Consider the following 25,395-nt stretch of genomic DNA (forward strand, 5'->3'; position numbering starts at 1 on the left):
TGTTCCTGACATTTCATTCAGCATACAGTCCGTAAGGTTCATATACATAGTTGCATGCCTCACAACTTCATTCCTTCTTGCAGCCATTTAGTAGTCCATTGTATGTATGCACCATAGTTCCCCTTTCCATTCCTCAGTCATTGGACCATTAGGCCACCTCCATCCATTGTGAATCTCAAACACTGCCACCATAAAAACCAGTGTGCAAATGTCCATTCGTATCCCCACACACAGTTCCTCCAGGTATATAATATACTAAGCAGCAGGGTTTCAGAATATGGCAACCCCACCCCTAACCTATGGAAACACCAAACTGTCCTCCAAGGGACTGCACCTGTCGGTTTCCCTACTGGCAGTGAATAGGTACATCTCTTTCTCCACATCTTCTCTAGCTACTTGTTTCTCTCTGTTCATTTTTAAACAGTTTTATTTACACATCATACAATCCAACCTAAGTTTATAGACATACCTTCACTACCATAATCTATATGAAGACATTTTCTTTTCCTCCACAAAGAATCAATACTCCTTTCCCATGCCCCCTGCCTAATGCCTTTGATACATTCAGTGGAAGCACATGTTACTGTTGACTATAGACCCTAGCTTGCATTGGTTATACTTTTTTCCATATACCATCCATTTTCAAAACCTTGCAATGTTGACATTCATTTGTTCTCCCTCATGCAAAAATGTTTTTTTATGTGTACATTTAATCACCAACATTGTCCACTCTAGGCATTCCTAAATTATACCATCTCAGTCTTTAGCCTCTATCTTTTCTTCTGGTTCCATATGTGTTCCCAGCCCTTCTCCCTCAACCATCCTCACTTTTAGCTTTATTCAGTGTACTTATATTATTGTGCTATGATCCAGTAGTATTGTGCTATCCATTCCTGAATTTTTACAGTTAGTCCTGTTGGACATTTTGTATTCCTCCGGTACCAAATGCCCAATCTCCACTTTATTTCTATCTCCTGCTAACCTGTGTTCTTAACTTCAACTTTCAATGTTCACTCATTAATATTAAGTCATATTAGTGAAACCACACAATATTTGTCCTTTTGTTTCTGGCTAGTTTCCATCAGCATAATGTCCTCAACGTTCATCCATGTTGTTATACGCTTTATGTCTTTATTCTGTCTTACAGCTGCATAATATTCTGTCATATGTATATACCACAGCTTGTTTGGTCACTCATCCATTGATGGACATTTAGGCTGTTTCCATCTCTTGGCTATCATAGATAATGCTGCTATGTTCGTTTGTTTCCTTGCCCTCATGTCCTCTGAATATATACATAGTAATAGGATTGCTGGATCATTAGGCAATTCTGTACTTATCTTCCTGAGGAACTGCCAAACTGCCTTCCAGAGTGGTTTTACCATTTTACATTCCCACCAACAGTGGATAAGTGTGCCTTTTTCTTCTTCTCTTCTCCAGCACTTGTCATCTTATTTTCCTTTTCTTTTTTTTTTTTTTTTGTAATGACCATTCTAATGAGTGTCAAATGATATCTCATTGTGGTTTTGATTTGCATTTCCCTAATAGCCAGTGAAGGTGAGCATCTTTTTATGTGCCTTTTCACCATTTGTATCTCCTCTTCTGAGAAGTGTCTGTTTGTGTCTTGCTTACTTTTTTAATTGGGTTCTTTGTCTTTTTGTTGTTGAGTTGAAGAATCTCTATATATTCTGGATACTAAACCCTCATGTGATATGTGGTTTCCAAATGCTGTCTCCAATTCCATAGGCTGCCTTTTTACTTTCTTGACCAAGTTCTTTGATGCACAAAACTGTTTAATTTGAGGAGTTCCCATTTATCTATTTCTTTTCTCAATGCTTGTGCTTTTGGTATAAGGTCTAGGAAACCATCTCCTACAAGATTTATAAGATATTTCCCTGCATTTTCTTCTAAAGGTTTTATGGTCTTGAGTCTGATGTTTAAGTCTTTGATCCATTTTGAGTTAATTTTTGTATAGGGTATGAGACATGGCTCCTCTTTCATTCTTTTGCATATGGATACCCAGTTCTCCAAGTACCATTAATTGAAGAGGGTGCTCTGTCCTAGGTCGGTTGGCTTGACTGCCTTATCAAAGATTAATTGTCCATACATGACAGGATCTATTTTTGAAAACTATTCCATTCCATTGGTCAGTATATCTGTCTTTATGCCAGTAGCAGTTTGTTTTGACCGCTGTAGCTTTATAATATGCTTTAAAGCCACATAATGTGAGACCTCCTATTTCATTTTTGTTTCTCAAGATATTTTTAGCTATTCAGAGCACCCTGCCCCTCCAAGTAAATTTGGTTGTTGGTTTTTCTATTTCTGCAAAGTAAGTGTTTGGGATTTTAATTGGTATTGCATCGAAACTATAAATCAATTTGGGTGGAATTGACATATTAACTGTATTTCATCTTTCAGTCCATGCACACAGTATGCCTTTCCATTTATTGTTCTCAATTTCATTTATTTCTGCTCTAATCTTCTTTATTTCTCTCCTTTTATTTGTTTTGGGATTAGTTTGCTGTTCTTTCTGTTGGTTTTCCAAGTGAACAGTTAATTTCTTGATTTTTGTTTTCTTCTTTGTTTAATATAGACATTTAAGGCAATACATTTCCCTTTTAGCACTGCCTTTTCTGTATCCCATAATTTTGATATGTTGTGTTTTCATCTTCATTGGTCTTGAGATATTTTCTGATTTCTCTTGTTATTTCTTCCTTGATCCACTGGTTGTTTAAGAGTGTGTTGTTTAGCCTCCATGTATTTTTGAATTTTCTGGCCCTCTGCCTGTCTTTTGATTGGGGAGTTTACTCCATTAACATTTAATGTTATTGCTGTAAAGGTAGTACTTTCTTCTATTATTTGCTTTTGGATTTTATATGTCATATCTATTTTCTTTTCTCTTTTTACCTTTTCTGATAATCTTCATTTCTATGCTTTTATCCAGACCTCTCTCTCCAGCCCTTCCTATCTGCCTGTAGTAGTCCCTTTAGTATTTCTTGCGGAGCCAGTTTCTTAGCTACGAATTCTCTCAGTCATTACCTGAAAATATTTTTATCTCCCCCTCATTTTGAAGGACAATGTTGCTGGATTTTGAATTCATGGTTGGCAGTTTTTCTCTTTTAGAATTTAATTACTTTGCTTCTCAGAGAAGCTTAATTCTGCCCTTGCCAGGGGCATCATTGGAGCCTACCAGTGCTTCCAGGTCTAGCTAATGAGCTGTTAAGGAGTAGAAAAAAAGTGAAAAAAAAAAAAAGGCTTTTCAGAGCTGCACCCCTGCTCCTCAGCTTTGTCAACCAAGAGCTTAAGTTGGTACCTGTCTCTATGTTTCTCCATGTTCTATGTGCCCCTTTTTCTTGGGGTCCAGCCCTTTCCCAGTATTTTGTGCCATCCAATTAAAAAAGCCTCTGTTGTTGTTTTTTTTTTAACCATCAGTCCCACTCTCTCTCTGCCAGAGCAAAAACTCCTAGTACCTTTAGGGCTTATTCCAAGTTTATCTATGCTTGGGGCCTATTTTCAGTAGTCAAAATTTGTTAATTAATTCCGCAATTGGAACTTGGTTAAGCTATGCCCTTGCTGATAGTAAAATCTGCTCCTTTATTCTCAGGGAACCAGCCTGTCATGCCTGTGGGGAAGGGTCTCCAGCCTCCATGACTTGGGGATTTACAGTTCTGTGTGTGATCTTCGCCATTCCATCTTGTCTAGGCTGGTTCTATGCTATGTGTCTGGTAACTGACAGTCCCCCAGCAGTTGCTCTGTGCCATTCCTGGCTATTTACTGGCTGCTCTGGAAGATGAACTAAATTCCACACTTCACTATGACACCATCCTCAGAAGTTAGTACCCATGAATGCATTTTTAAGCTATAAGCAATTAGTCCCTCTCATTAATGATGCCATAAAATGAAATATATTTCTTCCAGCATGTTTTTTTTCCAAAGGGAATTTCTTCTTTATATACTGGATTTCCTTTTCAGACAATATATTCAGATGGATATGGGAAGTCCAAGACCATAAATGTGGGATTTATCATTATCTGTTGATGAAGAGTCCTTAACCTGACAACTTATTTTCTAGGGTAAACTTTTAGGAAATATATTTGCATGAGAACCAATCATGTTTTCTAGAAAATTAGAGGGTTGGAACTAATGATTATCTATGAATCTTTAAACTAATGCCATCAGAAGAGATAGTGAAAAAGGATACTTTCCATAATTTCCCAGAGTGTTCTTAATGGGCAGTTAACACATTCTAAGCTAGGAGATATTTAAGATACTTGGGTTCCATAATGGGGCTCTGCTTAGCTTATCAGCAAGGAGAGGGGCTGTTGAGTGTGTGGTGACATATAGTGACTTTTGATTTAGTCACTGGTGTCTGCCCTCTCATGCTTCTCCTGTTTTCTCCTAAAAGAGTATAGTGAGTTGAATGGTTGCCCTGAGAAGATATGTCTACATCCTAATTGCCAGAAACTGCAAATGCTCTCTTATTTGGGATAAAAAGTTTTGTAGACATAATTGAGGATCTTGAGATGAAGTCATCCATAGCAATTGAGTGAGCTCTAAATCTGATGAAAATGGCCCTTCTTAAAGAAAGACAGAAAGAGAGTTGAGACAGAAGAGCAGACAAAAACACAAAGAGAAGGCAATGTGAAGATGGGGGTAGAGATTGGAGTGATGTAGCTACAAATCAAGTAATATCAACTATTGCTGGCAGCCACCAAAGAAGTAAGAGACAACATGGAGCAGATTCTCCTCCAGAGCCTCTGGAGGAAGCACAGATTTTAGACTTGATTTTAGACTTCTGGCCTCCAGAACTGTGAGACAATAATTTTCTATTGTTTTAATTCACCCAGGTTGTAATAATTTGCTACAGAAGCTACAGAAAACTAACACAAAGGGGAAGTTATAAATTAGAATAAAAATACTATATATATTTAGCAAAGTTGTAGGTTTACAGAAAAATCATGCAGAAAATACAGTTACTATATGCCCCCTCCTATAGTTAAATCTGATGAAAGAATCATACTGTTAACTACAGTATATAGTTTATAGTCACTGATTCTGTTTACAGTTGTGAGGCGTTATTTAAAAATTTTTATTCTAGTAACATATACACACATATATACTACTTAAACTATTCCCCTTTCAACCACATTAAAATGTATAATTCAGTACTGTTATGTTTACAATGTTGTGGCAGTACTGAAACGTTGTCATCACACCAACCAGAAATTCTGTACCAATTAAGAATTAAATCCCATTCCCTGTACCCATCCAGGCCAATGGTAAACTGTAATGTATTTTCTGACTTTATTAATATGCATATTCTGCAAATTTCATATGCATGAGATCATACTGTATTTGTCCTTTTGAGTTGGCTTATTTCATTCAACATGACATCTTCAAGGTTCATCCATGTTGTATCAGGCACCACAACTTCATTCCTTTCTATGGTTGAGTAATATTACATTGTACAAATATATCATGTTTTGTTTATCCTTTCATATGTTGATGGACACTTGGGTTGTTTCCACATTTTGGTAATTGTGAATTACTGCTTCCATGAACATTGGTGTAAAGATTTCTGTTTGAGTCCCTGCTTTCAATTCTTTTGGGTATATACCTAGTAATTGAATTGCTAGGTCATATGATAATTCTATTCTGACTTTCTGAGGAATCACTATACTGTTTTGCACAGTGGTTGCACCATTTCCATTGCCACCTATAAAATATATGTGTTCCTGTTTCTTGACACCCTCTCCAACTCTTATTTTCCTTTTATTTTTAATAGTACCAATTCTAGTGGGTGAGAGAAAGTGCCTCATTATGACTTGGCTTTGCATTTCCCTAATATCTAATGATTTTGAGCATCTTTTCATGTACTTATTGGCCATTTGTATATCATGCTTGGTAGAAGGGTCTATTCAAGTCTTTTTCTCATGTTTTAATTGAATCTTATGTCTTTGTTTTTGAGTTTAGAAGTTCTTTAAACATTCTTGATAGTAAACCCTTAGCAGATATAATGTTTTTATATATTTTCTCCCATTCTGTAGGTAGCTTTTTTTACATTCTTGGTAAAGTCCTTTCATGTCCCAAAATTTAAAATTTTAATATAGTACCATTCATCTATTTTTTTATTTTGTTGCTTGTGTTTTTGTTGTAAAGTCTGAAAAACCACCACCGAATGCAAGGTCCTGAAGATGTTTCCCTAGGTTTGATTCTATTACTTTTATAGTTTTACTTCTTAAAATAAAACATTGCTAGGGCAGTGCAGGGGTTGCACAGTGGTAGACTTATTGCTGCCAGGAGGGACACCTGCATTCGATTCCTCAAGCCTGCACAAGACAGAAAAAAAAAAGACAAAATTCCTTAAAAAACAGATTGCTCCATTTTGAATACATTTTTGTATAAGGTATGATGTAGGGCTCTGTCTTCACTGTTTTGCAATTGGCTATCCAATTCTCCCAGCACCATTTGTTGAAAAGACTATTCTTTCTCCACTGAGGGGATTTGACACCTTTGCCAAAGATCAGTAGGCTAAAGGGGCATGGGTTTATTTATAAGCCCTCAATTTTTTTCCATTAGTATATATGACTGTCCTTGTGCCAGTACCACATTATTTTGATTAATATAGTGCTGAAATAACTTTTTGAATTAGGACACATGAGCTTCCAACTTCTATCTTCTTTTTCAAGATGATTTTGGCCATTCAGTTCTGCTTACATTTCCATATGAATTTTATATTGGTTTTTCCATTTCTGCAAAGAAATCGATTGAAATTCTGACTGGGCTTGTGTTGAATCTGTATATTGCTTTGGGTAGAGTTGATATCTTAGCAATATTTAGTCCTCCAATCCATAATGTGTAATGTCCTTTCATTTTTAGGTCTTGTTTAACTTCTTTCAGCAATGTTCACTAGTTTTTTAAGACAAGTCCTTTATAATTTTGGTTAAATTATTTCCTAGATATTTGATTACTTTAGTTGCTCTTGTAGATGGATTTTTCATTCAGATTTCCTCTTTGGATAGTTCATTACTTATACGTAAAAATACTACTGATTTTTGTACTTTGATCTTGTTTCTGACCACTTTGTTGTATTTATTTATTAGCTCTAGTAGCTTTCTTGTGGATTTTTCAGCATTCTTTATTATAGGATTATGTCATCTAAAAATAGAGAGTTTTACTTCTTCCTTTCCTAGTTGCTTGACTTTTTTTTCTTTTTCTTGCCTATTTACTCCAACTAGAACTTCCAGTATAATGATGAATAACAGTGGTGACAGTGGGCATCCTTATCTTGTTTCTGATCATAAGGGGGATGCTTTCAACCTTTCATCATGGATTATGATGTTACCTGTGGCCTTTTCATAAGTGCCCATAAGTTGTATAGGATGTATCCTTCTATTCCTAGTTGTCTAAGTGTTCTTATCAGGAAGAAATGTTGAATCTTGTCAAATGCATTTTCTGTGTCAATTGACCTGTTTATTTAGCTTTTCTCTTCCTTCTGTTAATTTGGTGGAGTATAAAAATCCATTTTCTTATATTGAATCATGCTTGCATAACTGAGAAAAATCTCAATTCATCATGGTTTATAAGTCTTTTAATGTGTGATTGGGCTAAATTTTCTGAAGATTTTTGCATCAATATTTAGGAAGGATATTGTTTTGTGTGAAGGTTTGAAAATGTTGTATACCCTAGAAAAGACATGTCCTTTAATTCTGATTCAATATCATAGGGTGGAAACCCTTCTGATTAGATTATCTCCCCAGAGATGTGACACTCCCAGTTGTGGGTGTGACTTTGTGTTAGATTATCTCCATGCAGATGTGGCATGCCAAATTGTGGTGTGGACATTTGGTTAGATGGAGATGTGACTCCACCCATTCAAGGTGGGCTTGATTAGTTTACTGGAGTCCTTTAAAAGGGAAATGTTTTGAAGAAACCTTAGATATAGATCCTTGGAGAACAGTTGCTTCAGGGCTGACAGAACCAACATGAGATCCAGACATTTGGAAATGCAGGGTCTAGCAGATGTTGTCATAAACCTTCCCAGATGACTGAGGTGTTTTGGATGGGATCAGCCTTTCTTGAGTGAAGGTAACCTCCTGTTGGTGCCTTAGTTGGGACATTTTCTTGGCACTAGAATGGTAAACTTTTAACTTATAAAATTCCCCTTTTAAAAGCCTTTCTACTTCTGGTATATTGCTTTCTGGCCCCTTAATACACTAAAAGAATTTTTGAATTTTTCTTTTCTTGATGCAGCCTCATAGAAAGTTAGGCAGTGTTCCCTCCTTTTTGGTTTTTTTAAAATAAAGTTGAACAGAATTGTTGTTAATTCTTGAAATGTTTGGTAAAATTCACCAGTGGAATCGCCTGGGAGTGGGATTTTATTTGTTGGGAGGTTTTCGATGACTGATTCAATCCCTTTATTTGCTATTGGTCAGTTTAAATCTTCTATTTGTTCTAGAGTCAGTGTACAGGAGTTCTAGTTTGCTAGCTGCAGGAATGCAGCACACCAGAGACGGATTGGCTTTCAATAAAAGGATATTTATTTCATTAGTTCTTCAGAGGAAAGGCAGCTAACTTTCATCTGAGGTTCTTTCTTATATGGGAAGGCACAGGGTGATCTCTGCTGGCCTTCTCTCCAGGCCTCTGGGTTTCAACAACTTTCCGCGGGGTGATTCCTTTCTGCATCTCCAAAGGCCTGGGCTGAGCTGTGAGCGCTGAGATGAGGTATGCTGAGATGCTTGGCTGTGCTACATTGAGTCTCTCATTTAAGCACCAGCCAATTAAGTCCAACATCATTCATTATAGCAGGCACGCCTCCTAGCCGACTGCAGATGTAATCAGCAACAGATGAGGTTCACATGCCATAGACTCTTGTCCACAGCAATATAACTAGGCACTTGGCCAAGTTGACAACTGAATCTAACTACCATAACAGGCGTACTTTATTTTATTGTGCTTTACCAAACTTCATGGAAACTACATTTTTTTTTAGAAGTTGGAAGTTTGTGGCGATTCTGCATTTAAGCAAGACTATCAATGCTATTTCTCCAATAGCGTGTGCTCACTTCATGTCTCTGTCACAGTTTGGTAATTCTTACATTATATCAAACATTTTTCATTATTATTATATCTATTATGGTACTCCATGATCAATGATCTTTAATATTACAGCTGTAATTATTTTGGCGCACCACAACCCATGCTTATGTACGATGATGACCTCAATAAATACTGTGTTTGTTCTGACTGCTCCAATGACCAGCCATCATACCCCATCTCTATCATTCCCCTCAGGCCTCCTTATTCCCCAAGTCACAACAATATTAAAATTAGTCTACTTCATAAAACTACCATGGTCCCTAAGTGTTCAAGTAAAAGGAAGTATTGCACATCTCTCAGCTGAACTCAAAAACTAGACGTGCTTAATGAGCTTAATGAAGAAGGCATATCTAAAGATGAGATAAGCTGAAAGCTAGGAGTCTTGTGCCAAACAGTGAGCCAAGATGTGAATGCAAAGAAAAAGTTCTTGAAGGAAATGTAAAATGCTACTCCTGTGAACACACAAATGATAAGAAAACCAAACAACTAGATTGCTAACATGGAGAAAATTTTAGTGGTCTAGATAGAAGATAAAACCAGCCACAACATTCTTTTAAGCAAAAATCTAATTTTAGAGTAAGGCCCTGACTCTCTCCATTTCTGTGAAAGCTGCAAGAGTTGAGAAAACTGTAGAAGAAATTTTGAAGCAGTCAGAGGTTGGTCCTTGAGGTTTAGGGAAAAAAGTCCTTTCTATAACATAAAATACAAGGTGAAGCAGCAAGTTCTGATGGAGAAGCTGAAGCAAATTATCTAATAGACCTAGCTAAGATCATTGGTAGCTCCACTAAACATCAGCTTTTCAGTGAAGATGAAAATGCTTCTTTGGGAAGAAAATGCTATCTAGGACATACATAGCTAGAGAAGAGAGGTCAATGTCTGGCTCAAAGCTTCAAATGACATATTGATTCTCTTGTTATTATTGAAGAAATACATTTTGCAAGACCATAGCTGCCATAAATAGCCTTTCCTGTTATGGATTTGTCAAGGTCAATTAAAATCTTTCTGGAAAGGTTTCACCATTCTAGATGCCACTAAGAATATTAGTGACTTATGGGAGGTCAAAATATCAACATTAACAGGAGTTTGGAAGAAATAGATTCCAACTTTTAAAGGGGACTTTGAGGAGTTCAATACTTTTGTGGTGAAAGTAACTGCAGATGTAGTAGAAATGGCAACAGACGCAAAATCAAAAGTAGAGTCTGCAGATGTGACTGAATTGCTGCAATTGCATGATAAAATTGAGTGGATGAGAATAAGCAAAGAAAGTCATTTCTTGAGATGGAATCTACTCCTGTTGAAGATGTGAGCAGTGTTGACATGACCACTAGGATTTATGTTATATAAACTAAGTTGATAATACAACATCAGGATACGAGGGGATTGACTTTTGAAAGTTCTGTGGTGGGTAAATTGCTATCAAACAGAACTGCATGCTATAGAGAAATCTTTCATGAAAGGAAGAGTCAATAAATATAGAAAACATCATTATTGTCTTATTTTAAGAAAACTGCCTCATCCACCCCAGCCTTCTTAAATCACCATTATTAACAGTCAGCAGCCATCAACATTAAGGAATGACTACTTTAGCAACAAAAAGATTACTACTAAATGAAGGCCCAGATGATGGTTGGTATTTTTTAGCAAAATATTTTTAAGCTATGTACATTGTTTTTTTAGACATAGTTCAATCATACACTTACTAGACCACAATACAGTGTACACATAGTTTTATATGTACTGAGAACCAAAAAATGTGTGTGACTCGCTTTAGTGCATTATTCAGTGACCTGAAATGGAACTCAGGTCAATATTCTATACAATATCTTGAGGTATGTGTTTAGGTAGTTTGTGTGCAGCTAGGATTTTTTTCATCTAAGTCATCTGGTTTATTAGTGTATGGTTGTTCACTGTATCCTCTTATAATCTTTTTTATTTCTGCAGTGTTGGCAATGTCCCTCCTTTCATCTCCAATATTATTTGCATCCTCTCTCTTTTTTCCTTTGTCAGCGTAACTAAAATTTTGTCAGTTTTATTAATCTTTTAAAGAATCAGTTTTTGGTTTTGTTGATTCTATTATTTTTCTTATCTAATTTATTTATCTCTGCTTTAATCTTTTTTTTATTTCCTTCCTTCTGTTCACTTTTGGTTTAATTTGCTCTTCTTTTTCTAGGTCCTTCAATTATGAGGTTAGGTCCCTGACTTGAGATCTTTCTTCTTTTTATTTTATTTTTATATTCTGTTTTTTTTTAATTCAAGTATTCAGAGCTATATATTTCCCTATCAGCACTTCCTTTGCTGCATCCCAAAAGTTTTGGTATACTGTATTTTCATTTTCATTTGTCTGAAGATATTTCCTGATTTTAATCTTCTTGTGATTTCTTCTTTGTCCCATGGATTGCTTAAGAATAGTTCTTTAGTTTACACATTTGTGGATTTTCAAGTTTTCCCTCTTTTATTGGTTTCTAACTTCATTCCATTGTGGTTGGAGTAGATACACTGGATGATTTCAATATTTTTTAATTTGTTGAGACTTATTTTGTAACCTAACATATAGTCTGTCCTGGATAATGACCATGTACACAGGAGAATACTGTGAATTCTCTTGCTGTTGGGTACAAATTTCTATATATGTCTGTTGTTTAGTTTGTTCACAGTATCATTCATATCTTCTATCCCCTTATTGACTTTTTATCTAGATGTTCTGTCCATTATTAAATGTGATGTATTGAAGTCTCCTGCTATTATGTAGAACTACTTCCTCCTTCAAATCTGTATATTTTCTCAACGTATTTTGGGACTCTGCCAAAAGGTGAATATATCTTTATAATTGTTATGTCTTCTTAATTGTTGAATTGATGCCTTTATCAGAATATTGTGATCTTCTTTCCTTCATACATGTTTTACTTAAATCATATTAGTATAGTTACCCTACCTATCTTTTGGTTATTATTGCCCAGGTGTATGTTTCTTTCCATCCTTTCATTTTCAGCCTATTTGTGTCTTTGAATGTAAGATGAGTGTGTTGTAAAGAGAGCATAAAGTTGGTACTTGCTATATTTTTAATCCATTCTGCCAATTACTGCCATTTGACTGGTGCATTTAGTCCATTTACATTTGAATTAAATACAGGTGATGTAGGAATTTCAGATACTTTTTTGCTATAGATGTCTTTATAAGTCATATTCCTTTTTTATGTCCCCCAATTCTTCTTTAATACCTATTTTCATATTGATTTGATTTATTGCTTTGTACCATTTTGATTCCGTTCTTATTTGTTTCTGTTTATATTTCATACTTTTGTGTGTGTGGTTACTATGGGGCTTAAACTTAACATCCTTAATTTATAAATATCACATTTGATTTGATACCAACTTAATTTCAATAGGATACACATACACTGTTCCTATATATCCCTCTTTTTGTTACATTTGTTACAAATCATATTTTTATACATTGTATGTCCAAAACCATAGATTTTTTTACTCCTTTTTATGAATGCACATTTTAGACCATGTAAGAAGTGAAAAGTAGAGTTATATACCAAAAAATGCAACACTGGCATTTATATTTACCGATATGGTTACATTACCTGAGGTATTTATTTTGTTATGCCATTTTGATCCACTGTCTACTGTCCTTTCCATTTTGGTCTGAAGAACCTTTAGTGTTGCCTATAGCACAGGCCTAGTGGTGATTAACTCCTTCAGCTTTTGTTTATCTGTGAATATCTTAATCTCTCATTTTAAAAGAAAGATTATAAAAATAAATTTTAAAAAAAATTTAAAAAATTAAAAAAAAGAAAGATCATGAGATATAAATGTCTTGGTTGTTAGTTACTTTCTTTCAGTACCTTAAATATTTTGCCACACTACTTTTTTACTTCCATGGTTTCAGGTGAGAAATTGACACTTAATCTTACTGGTTGAGCTTTTTGAATGTGCATATTTATTTATTTCATTCAATTTGGGAAATTTTGTCATTATTCCTTTGAATATTTCTTCTGCCACTTTCTTTTGACTCCTTCTGGGATTCCCATAATGCCTATATTTGTTTGCTTCATTGCATCCTATAAATCCGTTTACTTTTTTAAATTAATTTTTCTTTCTGCTCCTCAGCTTTTATCATATCAATTGTCTTGTCATTGAGTTTACTGATTCTTTCCTCTGCCAGCTCTAATCTGTTGTTTAATCCCTCTAGGGAATTTTTCATTTCTGTCATTATGCATTCCAACTTCAGTATTTCTTTTGGTTCCTTTTTAAAATTTTTATCTTTTTATTGAGATTGTCATATTGTTCATTCATTGTTCCCCTGATATCTTTTTTTTCTCCATGTGTTTTGTTATCTCCTTGAGCATATTGAAGTTTTTTTTAAGTCTTTATGTTCAAAGTCCAGTTCTCTTCCTTGATTTCTGACTGTTTATGTTTTCATTTGAATTGGCAATCATTTCCTGTTTCTTTGTTTGTCCTGTAATCTTTTTTACACACTGTACTTTTTAATAGTTTAAAGTGTTAACTTTAGGATTTATTTCTGAGCTCTCTGTTACTTAAATTTGTAAATAGGTAATGATATGACAGAGATTTCCTTGTATCCCTGGAACTACAAAAGCAAATGAACCAATGCAAAAACCAGCCATAACATTTTTTACAAACCCACTCTGTTTTGACTGGTTTTCTTCTTCTTGTATCAGCTGGAGGCAAATGTGAAATGTTAGGTCTTCCTGCTCTTCAATGAGCCTGTGTCTTAGTCATGTACTGGTCTTGTGCTTGCTGATAACCTTAGGGAATTCTCTAATGAATGAATTCAAATAACCCTTCTATTTCATATAATAGACTTTTACCCCTCCTGGGTGCTCTATTGCATGACTTAATACAGGTTACTTTTTTCCTCAGGACACTTTGACTGAAATTTTTCTTACACTGTGTGCCAGTTTGAATCTGTTGTGTACCCCAGAAAAGCCATGTCCTTTAATCCTCATTCAGTATTGCCAGGTGGGAGCTTTTTGATTGTTTCATGAAAATGTGACCCACCCAATTGTGGCCAGTGTGCTGGCTCCACATCACACTGGAGAGGGATTTAAGGAGGTGCTAACAAGAGCACCAAGAGTTTCTCCTACCCATTTTTAAAGAGGTGTTTCCTTGATTTGGCTCACCCAGTTCCTGCAACACTTTCACTGTTTTCCAGAGTGTTGAGGACAATGGGTCTGTTAGTTTGGGCTAGTTATTTAAAGTTTCTGTGGGGGAATAGTACCTGGAGTATCTTACACTGCCATTTTGGTTAACCACATGCCCCAAATCAAATCTACATTATATGGCTCCAACCGTATAATGTATGAATTCAAGGGATATTTGAGTTCACATATATGGTGAATTGCCTAAGGATACCAGCAAGCACTACTCTCTCCCTTTCTCACTATACTTCAGAAACAATGACTTTTGAATGGTCTTTGCCTTACTGCTTCCTATAGGCTAATCCAGGATTTTTACATACTGGTTACTTCATGTCTTTAGTGTTTCTACTCAATTATCAATTCCTCAGACTTTCCTTTCTAGCTCAGTCTAAAGTAGCTTCTATCATATAATCCTGTAATATTTTATTCATGTTTAACTACCATTTATACTAATTAATTTGCTTATATACTCATTGTTTTATTCATTTGTTTATTTTCTTTCTCTCTCCACATGTGTTTAAGAATCATGAGAGCAAATATAATGACATTTGTGAAAACAAAGAAACCAAAAAATTAGATAATGTCTCACACATGCAAAATATTTAATCCCCAATTCTATGGAGATAGAAGAAAGTCCAGGTGCTGCCCAAATACTTGGAGAAGATAGGGCAAAGAATAAGATGGTCTCCCCAATGTTCCCCAATGTTACAACCCTTATCTCAGTGTTTGGAGAGAAGAGGTGAAGAGGCTGATGCATAAGCCCTTGGAAAGGTGGGACCACCATTCTCTTGAGCACCAAGGATAAATGACACTTGGACTTTGAAATCTAATGGAGTTTGCCCCATAGGACTTTGGAATTGTTTGGGACCTTTGACCTCTGCTTTATTTTCAATCTCTCCCTATGAAATGATAATATTTTTCCTATTATGTTGGGAGCATACACATACACTGTTAGAATTGTAACTTATAGGTTAATAAATCCCTACTATAAACACCAATTCATTTCTGGTATACGGCATTCCAGCAGCATTAACAAACTAAAACATAATAATTATTAAAAGGTAAAACTAACATCATTTGTATCTAAAATTGATTTATCTTTCTCTTTATATGTACTTGAGTTATATTATTATATGTAATTTTTTTCATGTGGCCTATAAAATAATTTGAAATACAATATTTTATTTTATTTTGCTGCTATCATTTTTTTCCCATGTGACTATCCTGTTACTGTGGCACCATTTTCTTGAATACTTTTTTGTAGGGGAAAGTACTTAGGCTAGGAATCAAACCCAGGTCTCCCATATGACAGGTGAGAATTCTACCACTGACCTACCCTTGCACCCTCTCCATTATTTTTTTTTTCCCTATGGGCAGGCACCAGGAATTGAACCTGGGTCTCCGGCATGGAAGGTGAGAACTCTGCCTGCTGAGCCACTATGGCCCACCCTCCATTTATTTTTTATTTTATTTTATTTTATTTTGCATGGGCAGGCCCCAGGAATTGAACCCACGCCTCTGGCATTCCATTTATTTTAAAAGAAATACTTTTATTGAATATTTTTATGCTGTGACTATATTTTTTATTGGAAAAGAAAACAGAAAGGTTTCCCCATACTAGATGACATACAGTAGCACAGGAAACTAAATGAACTTCTCTGCCACCAAACACATAGCCAGAATCAAAGTTTTCTTTCCTCAAATTAAGAAAACCAAATGAGAAGGGGGATATGTTGAAATATAATATGCATTTGCTGTACTCATTACAGAGTAAGGGAACAATGGAATGTGCCTTAGGGGGTGATGGAAATTATTTCATTAAAATGTACTTGACTAGGTTGTATTTGATAGAATATGTTTGTGCTACTAAAGCAATGGATAAGGAAGCAAGTTCAGCTTTACAAAGAAGATATACATTTAAACAGTCATAATAATAAAAAAAGTATAATTGACACAATTTAATATCATTTAAATGATATTTAAATGATCATTTAAATGTCCCTCTTAATGAAGGTATTTTTCTCATAGAAATTAGAAACATTGAGAAGCATAGAGAGAATCAAGAAGAGTGTATGGTAGGAATTCAAAACACTATTCATAGAATGAATAAATAAAAGAATGAGTGGGGAATGCCACCTTCAGCTTAATATCTGTTCTTTCCTACAATGTCAAATTTCTTATTTAATGGAAATGTGTCTCTTACATCAAATTACATTTTTGAGTGTGTTATTATTATTTTTTTTTGGGGGGCAGTGCATGGTCGGGAATCAAACCCGGGTGTCCTGCATGGAAGGTGAACATTCTACCACTGAACCACCCATGCACCTGAGTTTGTTATTTTTATTGTTTTTAGATCAACTTTATTAAATAGTGTATATAAAATAAAAAGAATTTTAAATATGCAGTTTGATGAGTTTTGACAAATGTAAGCACCCATGGACTACCATTCTAATCAAAGTATATCACATTTCCTTCATGCCCCAAAATTCCTTTATGCTCCTTTGCAATCTATTTACTTGGCCCAGCTTTGGGCACAGAAAATGTCTGATATAATCATAAATATAGATTAATTTCATGGACTGTACTATTTTGTCAAGTTTTTGAGATTTTTGCATTTTGCTACATGTATCAAGAAGTTCTTTCCTTTTTATTGCCGAGTAAGTAGTTTTCCATTGTGTGACTATACCATAGTTTATTTATCCATCCTCTTGCTGATTAACATTTGAGTTGTGAATTTAGAGGTCTCTGAACAGAGCAGTATGAACATTTGTATACAATCATTTTATGTATACATATTTTCATGCATCCTGGTAAATGACTTGAAACAATTATCAGGACATATAGTAAGTATATCTTTATTTATATAGAAAGTGCAAAACTGTTTTCCAGTTGGCTGTGCCATTTTACATACTTACACACAGTGTATTCCAGAGTTCCATCTGTTGCATGTTGCCTTAGTCTGCCACTGTTACACAGTAACATAGACTAATTGTTTGCTTAAATGACAAGGATTTAATGTCTCACAGTTCTGGAGGCTACATGTCCAAAATCAAAATGTTGGCAGGGTCATGTTTCCTCTGAAGTGTTTACACATCTTGTGGTTGCTTGGCAGCAACTCATACTATAACTCAATCTCTCCCTCTATCTCATGACTGTCTTTCTCCATCAATCATGGTGTCTCTGTCCGAATTTCCCTTGCTTGTAAAAACACTAGTCATATAAGATTATGGCCCAGCCTAATCCAGGTTGGCTTCATTTTAACCAATATTTTCAAAGATCCTATTTACAAATAAGCACATTTATAGAACTGGATTTGACCATGTCTTTTTGGTAGATGCAGTTCAATGCAAACACATATCCTTGCCTACACTTCAATTGTCAGGTATTCTAATTTTAGCCAAACAAAGGGATAATAGTAGTTTCTCTTTGTAGTAATAATTTTCATCTGTCTGTTAATTAAAATATTGAGTATAGTTTGATATTGTTTATTGCTCATATGTCTATCTTCTTTTCTGAAGAGTCTGTTCAAATCTTTTGTCTATTTTTATTAGGCTTGATATCTTATGATTAAGTTGTGCTAATTCTCTAAATACACTTAATAGACATTTTTTGTCAGATATATGTATTGAAAATAATTTCTTGACATTTGTATCTTTTAATTTTCTTGGTGCTATCATTTGAAGAGCAAATATTCCTAATTTTAATGAACTGCAGATTATCAGGTTTATTTCACATCTTTTTCATATCTTGAGAAATCTTGACCAATAGGGTTTAAAAGCTTGTCTCCTAAATCTTCTAGAAGTTGTATAAATTAACTTTTACACTTAAGTATGTAACTAATTTTGAGTTAAATTTTTTTATGTTATGATTCGGGGGCAGGACTCATATTCTTCCATCTCAATATCCTGTTATAAAAAAACATTTGTTGAAAAGATTGTTCTTTCACCCCCTGAAATCCCTTGGCACATTTTGCAAAGATGAATTGGCCATACAATTGTGGGCTACTTCTGGATTCTAGTTGTCGTCGTCTTTTTTTTTCTTTTTTACATGCGCAAACACCAGAAATCAAACCCTGGTCTCCAACATGGCAGGTGAAAATTCTACCACTGAGCCACCGTCACACTGCCCAGTCTTCTTTTTTATTTTAACTTGTATTGAGGTATAATTTACATACATTAAAATTTATCCTTTTATGACATTTTTAATAAAAAATGTATCCTTTTTTATATAATTTTATGGATTTTGACAATTGCACACCACTACCAAAATTAAGATATATACAAGTTTTATTAGCCAAAAGTTTTGCCTGTGACACTTTATAGACAATTCCTTACTGCACCTCCAGCCTCTGACTAACTAATACTAATCTGATTACTGTTCTTTTTTTTGCCTTTTCCAGAATGTCCTATAAATAGAATCATATAGTAGGTCCATCATTTTGTTGAATACTTTTATATACCCTCAACTGCTTTTCCATCTGAAACTACAGTTAGACATACATTAAACTACTAGGCATTACTTTATAAATCACTGGGACTCTGTTGTTTTTCATCAGTTTTTTCTCTTTCTGTGCTTTAGTGGAATAAATTTATTGCCCTGTCTTCATGTTCACTGATCTTTTTTTGCTTTTGTGGTGTCTTTGTATTTAACTTTATTATGACTCTTAACCTTCTTGGATTTGTGGGTTTGTATTTTATATACTTTATCAAAATTAGAAAAAAATGGCCATTCTTTATCCAAATTACTTTGTCTTTTCTCTTTGTAGGGCTTCTCATTATATTTATGTACTGCCTTCTAATCTTTAAATATATTTATAACAGCTGTTTAAATGTCCTTGTTTGCCAAATTTATCTTTGGCATTTCTGAATTTGTGAAGACTTTTATATTATTTATGGATCACATTTTCTGCTTTTTTAATGTATAATAATTTTCATTTAATAATTTCATAATATCACTGATAACTATATTGTTTAATATCTTGATATTGTTCTTTTTCTTCAATAGTGTTGAAGTTTATTATGGCAAGTAGCCAATTTATATGAAGAACACCTTGACATTTTTAGCATTTAGAAACACTTTTTTTTAGGCCAGAATAGCCATTTCTATAAAATTACTGGTGCATTAATAGAGCACAACCCTTCTGCATCTTTGGTAAATGCCTAGGTGTTTAACAAAGCCTCTGCACCGTAGCTGATCTGCACTTGAACTTCACTTCCCACTTATGTGAATTCTTAAAACCAGTTCCCAGTAGTTGTTCTTTCCTGGTAGTTCTGTGCTATGCCAGTTTGAATCTATTATATACCCCAGAAAGACCATACCTTAATCCTGATCCCATCTAGTTGGAGCAGCCATCTCTTTTAATTCTGATTCAGTATTGTAGGGTAGAAGCAATTGTATTGTCTCCATGGAGATGCTGCAGACCTAATTGTGTGGTGTGACCTTTTGGTTAGATGGAGATGTGACTCTACCCGTTCTAGACAGGTCTTGTTTACTTTGCTGGAGTCTTTTAAAAGAAGAAACCTTTTGGAGAGAGCTCAGAACAGAGCTGATGCAGATACTTGGAGAGCAGAAGTGACAGTGCCCACACAGCCAGAGACCTTTGGATATGAAGAAAGGAGCACCCCCAGAGAAGCTGCTTGAAACCAGAAGCCAAAGACCCCAGCAGATGCCAGCTGCATGCTTTCCTAACTAACAGAGGTGTTCCAGACCCACTGGCCTTTCTTGAATTAAGGTATCTTTCCCTGGTTGCCTTAGTTTGTACATTTTTATAGACTTAGAACTGTAAACTTGTAACTAATTAAATTCCTTTTTAAAAGCAATTCCATTTCTAGTATATTGTATTCCAGCAGCTTAACACAGTAATACAGATTTTGGCACCAGAAAACTAGAGTACTGCTGTGGTTTGCAATACCAAACATGTAGTAACAGCTTTTTAAATGGATAAGGGAATATTCTGGAAGAGTTGTGAGGACCTTGAGAGAGAAGGCCTAGAATGTTTTGAAGAGACTGTTGGTAGAAATGTGGACTCTTAGGATGCTTCTGATAAGGCTTTAGACAGACAGATATGCTGAATGTGTCACTGCAAACTGAAAGGAAGGCATTCTTAATGGATGGAAGGCAGAATTTGAGCTTGGATATTTAGCAGAAGAAATTTCCAAATTAAATGTGAAAGCAAAGCTCCTTGCAGGTTATAGTAAAATATGAGAGGAAAGAGATAAGTTGAGGACTGAACTCTTGGTTACAATGAAAACAGAAATTGATAGTCTGAAAAATTCTGGGCTTCAAAGAAGTGAGACCCCAGTAAATGGGACCCCACATGAGATTTAACCAAACATGGAAACAGTCAGCCAATACAGGACAAGCAAGAACTAGAGAGGGAATTATCCAGAAAGGATTTGTGGAAAGTCCTATTGTCTGATGGTTATGATCCCTGCATACTACATAGAAAACCAGTGAGGGTATTGTGGAATCTGTATAAACAGAACTACTGCCAGTCTGGATGAAAAGGGACAGAAAAGGGACAGACAGAAGGAAAAATGGATTCAGATGCAGCTGTGGAAGCTAACATCTGGAACTAGGAAACCTCAGGCCACGAGAGCAGACTGACTCATAAACGTGCAGAGGGTAAGTTTAACTCAAAGGCAGACGGCAGGATGTTCTGGAAGAGTTATGGTGTCCTGGGCCTCTGAGAGGGTGGAGTGCATAAATCAGGGACTGGAGGAGCCTGGCTGCCACCTTGTTTTTCTGGAGAGGTGGACTGTGTGCTTTGGAGATGGCAGACATCCTGGATGCTGCCCTGATGCTTGGAGAGGGTGGATCTGGGAAAAGAGGGTCCTTACAATGTTCCCCAGTATTGGAAAACTCACCCCAGCATTTGCAGAGAGCAAGACCACTGCATAAGCCCTTGGCAAGGGTGGGACTGCTGCTTTTTAAAGCCCCGAAGATAAATTACTCTCAGCCTTTGAAATCTAATGGAGTTTGCCTGCAGGTTTTCAGTACTGTTTGGGAGCTGTGGCTCCTGTTTATCTTTTGATTTCTCCCTATGGCAATGGAAACATTATCATATGATTATTCCTCCTTTGTATATTGGCAACAGATAACTTGTTCTCAGTTTCATGTGTCCATAGCCAGAGGAGATTTTTTTTTCCCCTTAGAACAGACCATACCTGTAACTGACTTTGATACAATTTTGTTCTGCTGCTGACCTTGTATTGCATCTTTATTGTTTCTAAAATGGTTTAAGGCTTTTATGATATTGTGATGGAATGAACGCATTTTGTATATGGAAGGAACATGCCTTTTTGGGGGTCCAGAAGATGTAATGTACCAGTTTGAATCTATTATGTACTTCAGAAAAGCCACATTTTAATCCTGATTCAATCTTATGAGAGCAGCCTTTTCTTTTAATCCTGGTTCAATATTGTAGGATGTTAACTTTTAATCAGATTATCTCCATGGAGATTTGATACACCCAATTGTGGGTGTGATCTTTTGATTAGATAGAGATGTGACTCCATCCATTCCAGATGGGTCTTGATTAGTTTACTAGAGTCCTTTAGAAGAGGAAACATTTTGGAGAGCGCTCAGAGGAGTCGATGCAGATATATAGTACACACACAGCCAGAGACCTTTTGAGATAAAGAAAGAAAACACCTCTAGGGAAGCTGTTTAAAATCAGTAGCCAAAGACCCCAGGAAATGCCAGCCATGTGCCTTACTAGCTGACATAGGTGTTCCAGACCTATCGGCCTTTCTTGGATTAGGGTATCTTTCCCTGGATACCTCGCTGTACATTTTTATAGTCTTAGAATGTAAACTTGTAACTTATTAAATTTCCTTTTTAAAAGCCATTCCACTCCTGGTATATTGCATGTTGGCAGCTTCACAAATGAATACATATGCACATAGTTATGCCTTCACAGCATACTATTTTGACTAATATCAAAGGAAGCCCACTGCATGTTTTTGGACCCCCTTCTCTCCCTAGCTTCCTCAGACGTTCTCAACTGCACTGTTGATGTCTTAAGCTGAGTGAGTCCTCCATGGTATACTGGGGTTTCTGCTCTCCATGCTGTAGTCCAATAAATACCTCCAGACAAAAAGCTGGATAATTACAAATTGTTTGTTTTCCTCTCTAAAGTATCACATTCTTGTTTTGGCTATTTTCTGATGTCTTCAAACAATGGTTTTATATTTTTTCAAGTTATTAGTTTCTGTAGCAGTAGGGCAAGTCTGGTACCAGTTACTGGCTAACTGGTTACAGTTGCTTAATCACAAAATTTGAAGATGAATTATTCATTTTCCCTAACAAACCAAACATCATGTTTATCATTTATTCATCATTTCTGCAAGCTACTTATATAAGTTGTGGTCACCAGAATATACAGATTGTTTCCAGGCCACCAATGGCCTAAATATAACAGTTCTATTGCTAGGGAAACATATTTATAGATGAACTGGCTGTTGGAAAGAGCTTTCTTTGAATAACTTATTCTAACTCTTGAAATAGATGCCACTGATGATCCTTTGTCCCAAAGTATTTTTAATGTTTAAATTCTGTTGCAATTGTGATTTTAAAAAGCAGTGAAATTGGATCTTTTCAGAGAATACTAAATTACATAGCGTAAAAAACTAAATACTTCACATAGAGGTAAAAATGAGTTTCAATTTGTGGTCGAATTTCCTAAAGTATGTCACAGGGCAATTGAAGTAAAATGTTAGAGTGTTCTAAATGTTCATCCTTATGTAAATAATATCTTCAAAGAATCCTTCTGATAACTTAGAGAGAAACAGATCATTTCAATATTGCGGTTCTAGAGATTTTGGAATACTCTCTGAAATACTAGAGTTTTGAAAATTGTTAAATAGTTCATTTTGACATAGCATTTATAAGGTAAATCTATATTTAAAAAGACAATTTGCTGTCTCATTCAGCATGAGAAATTGAATTTGAATCCTTTGAAGGGAAGAGGCATTAACACAGGCTTCTACAGGCATACCCCAGAAATATGGCAGGTTCAGTTCCAGACCACTGCAATAAAATGAATATCACAATAAAGTGAGTCCTATGATTTTTTTTGTTTCCCAGTGCATATAAAAGTTATGTTTACACTGTACTGTAGTCTAGTATGTATGCAATGGCATTACATCTAAAAACAAAGTACATAGGTCTTTTAGTTTGCCAAAGCTGCTAGAAAGCAATATACCAGAAATGGACTGACTTAACAATGAGGATTTATTAGCTTAAAAGTTTACAACACTATGGTCATGAAAATGTCCAAATTAAGGCATCTGTGGAAAAATACGTTCTCTGAAGACTTGTTACACATGAGTTTGGACTTCTCTGTCAGATAGCAAAGCACATGGCAACATTTCCTGTTCCTTCTCTCATGGGTTTCCTTACTTCCATTGTCAGTAGATTCCTCTCTCAGCTTCTATGGGTGTGCCTTTGTCACTTTGCTTCTCTGGGTCTTTTTCCATGAGTTTCTCTGAACTTCTTCTCTGATTTCTATGTGTCCTTTATGGTCTTATAAAGGACTCTATTGAGAGGATTAAGACCACCTTGAATGAGGTGGGTCACACCTCAATTGAAATGACCTAAAATGGTTCACAGCCACAATAGGTCTGTGCTCACAGGAACGGATTAAAGAGCAGGACCTTTTCTGGGGTATGTAACAGCTTCAAACAACCACAATACCTTATTTTAAAAATACCTCATTGCTAAAAAATGCTAACCATCATTTGAGACTTCAGAAAATAGGATTCTTTTTGCTGATGGATGGCTTTTCCTTGATATTGATTGCTGAAGTTTGGTTGCTGAAGGTTGGAGTAGTGATGGAAATTTCTTAAAATTAGACAAAAATAAACTTTGCTGCAGTGGTTAACTCTTCCTTTCATGAAATATTTCTCTGTAGCATTTTACCAACAGTAGAACTTCTTTCAAAATTGGAGTCAATCATCTCAAACCCTGCCACTGCTTCATCAAGCACGTTGATGTAATATTTTAAATCCTTTATTGTCCTTTCAACAATGTTGTGTTGGTCTGAAAGGATTTACACACCCTAGAAAAGTCATGGCTTCATCCTAATCCAATTTTGTGGGACTATCTGTTTCTTTAAAACCCATTCAGTACTGTATATTGGAAACCTGATTAGATTATCTCCATGGAGTTGTGACATGTGCAATTGGGGGTATTAACTTTTGATTAGATGGAGACGAGATCCCCCCATTCCAGTTAGGTCTTGATTAGTTTACTGGAATTCTTTAAAGGGGGAAACATTTTGGAGAGAGTCACTTTTAGAGCCTTGAAGCAGAGAGTCCATGTAGCCAGATACCTTTGGAGATGAAGAAGGAATACACCCTCAGGGGAGCTTCATGAAAAAAGAAGTCTGGAAAGCAAGCAAGCAGACATTGTCACCATGTTTGCCATGCACCTTTCCAGTTAAGAGAGAAACCCTGAACTTCATCAACCTTTCTTGAGTAAAGCTAACCTCTTGGTGCCTTATTTGAATATTTTTATAGATCTGCTTTAATTGGGAAATTTTCGTGGTCTTAAAATTGTAAACTTGCAACTTGATGAACTCTCCCTTTCCAAAATCTATTCTGTTTCTGGTATATCACATTCCTGCAACTAGAAAACTAGAACAAATGTTCACCAGGAATAGATTCTATCTCAAGAAACCACTTTCTTTGCTCATTCATAAAATGCAACTTTTCATCCATTCAAGTTTTATCATGAGATTGCAGTGATTTGGCCACATCTTCAGGCTCCACTTTTGATTCTGCTTCTCTAGCTATTTCTACCACATCTCCAGTTACTTTCTCCACTAAAGTCTTGAGCACCATAAAATCATCCATGAGGGCTGGAATCACCTTCAAACTCATATTATTGTTGATATTTTTATTTCCTCCAAGAAGTCATCAATGTACTTAATGTCATCTAGAATGGTGAAACCTTTCCAGATGTTTTTTAATTGACTTTGCCAAGATTCATCAGTGAAATGATTATCAATGGCAGCTATAGACTTATGAAAGTCAAAAATCAAAATGAGTCCTTGGTCTCTGGGCTGCAGAATGGATGTTGTTTTAGCAGGCATGTATATCAGAGCTCTTGAATGACCTGGTGTATTG

At 35.6% G+C, this 25,395-nt stretch overlaps 1 protein-coding gene across 8 annotated transcripts in view; it reads left to right on the forward strand.

Moving 5' to 3' along the window:
* Positions 1–25,395, forward strand: part of STPG2 (sperm tail PG-rich repeat containing 2) — an 846,203-nt gene that overhangs the window by 725,214 nt on the left and 95,594 nt on the right. The window lies entirely within an intron of this gene.

This window comes from Tamandua tetradactyla, chromosome 24 (assembly GCF_023851605.1).
Source record: "Tamandua tetradactyla isolate mTamTet1 chromosome 24, mTamTet1.pri, whole genome shotgun sequence".
NCBI lineage: Eukaryota > Metazoa > Chordata > Mammalia > Pilosa > Myrmecophagidae > Tamandua > Tamandua tetradactyla.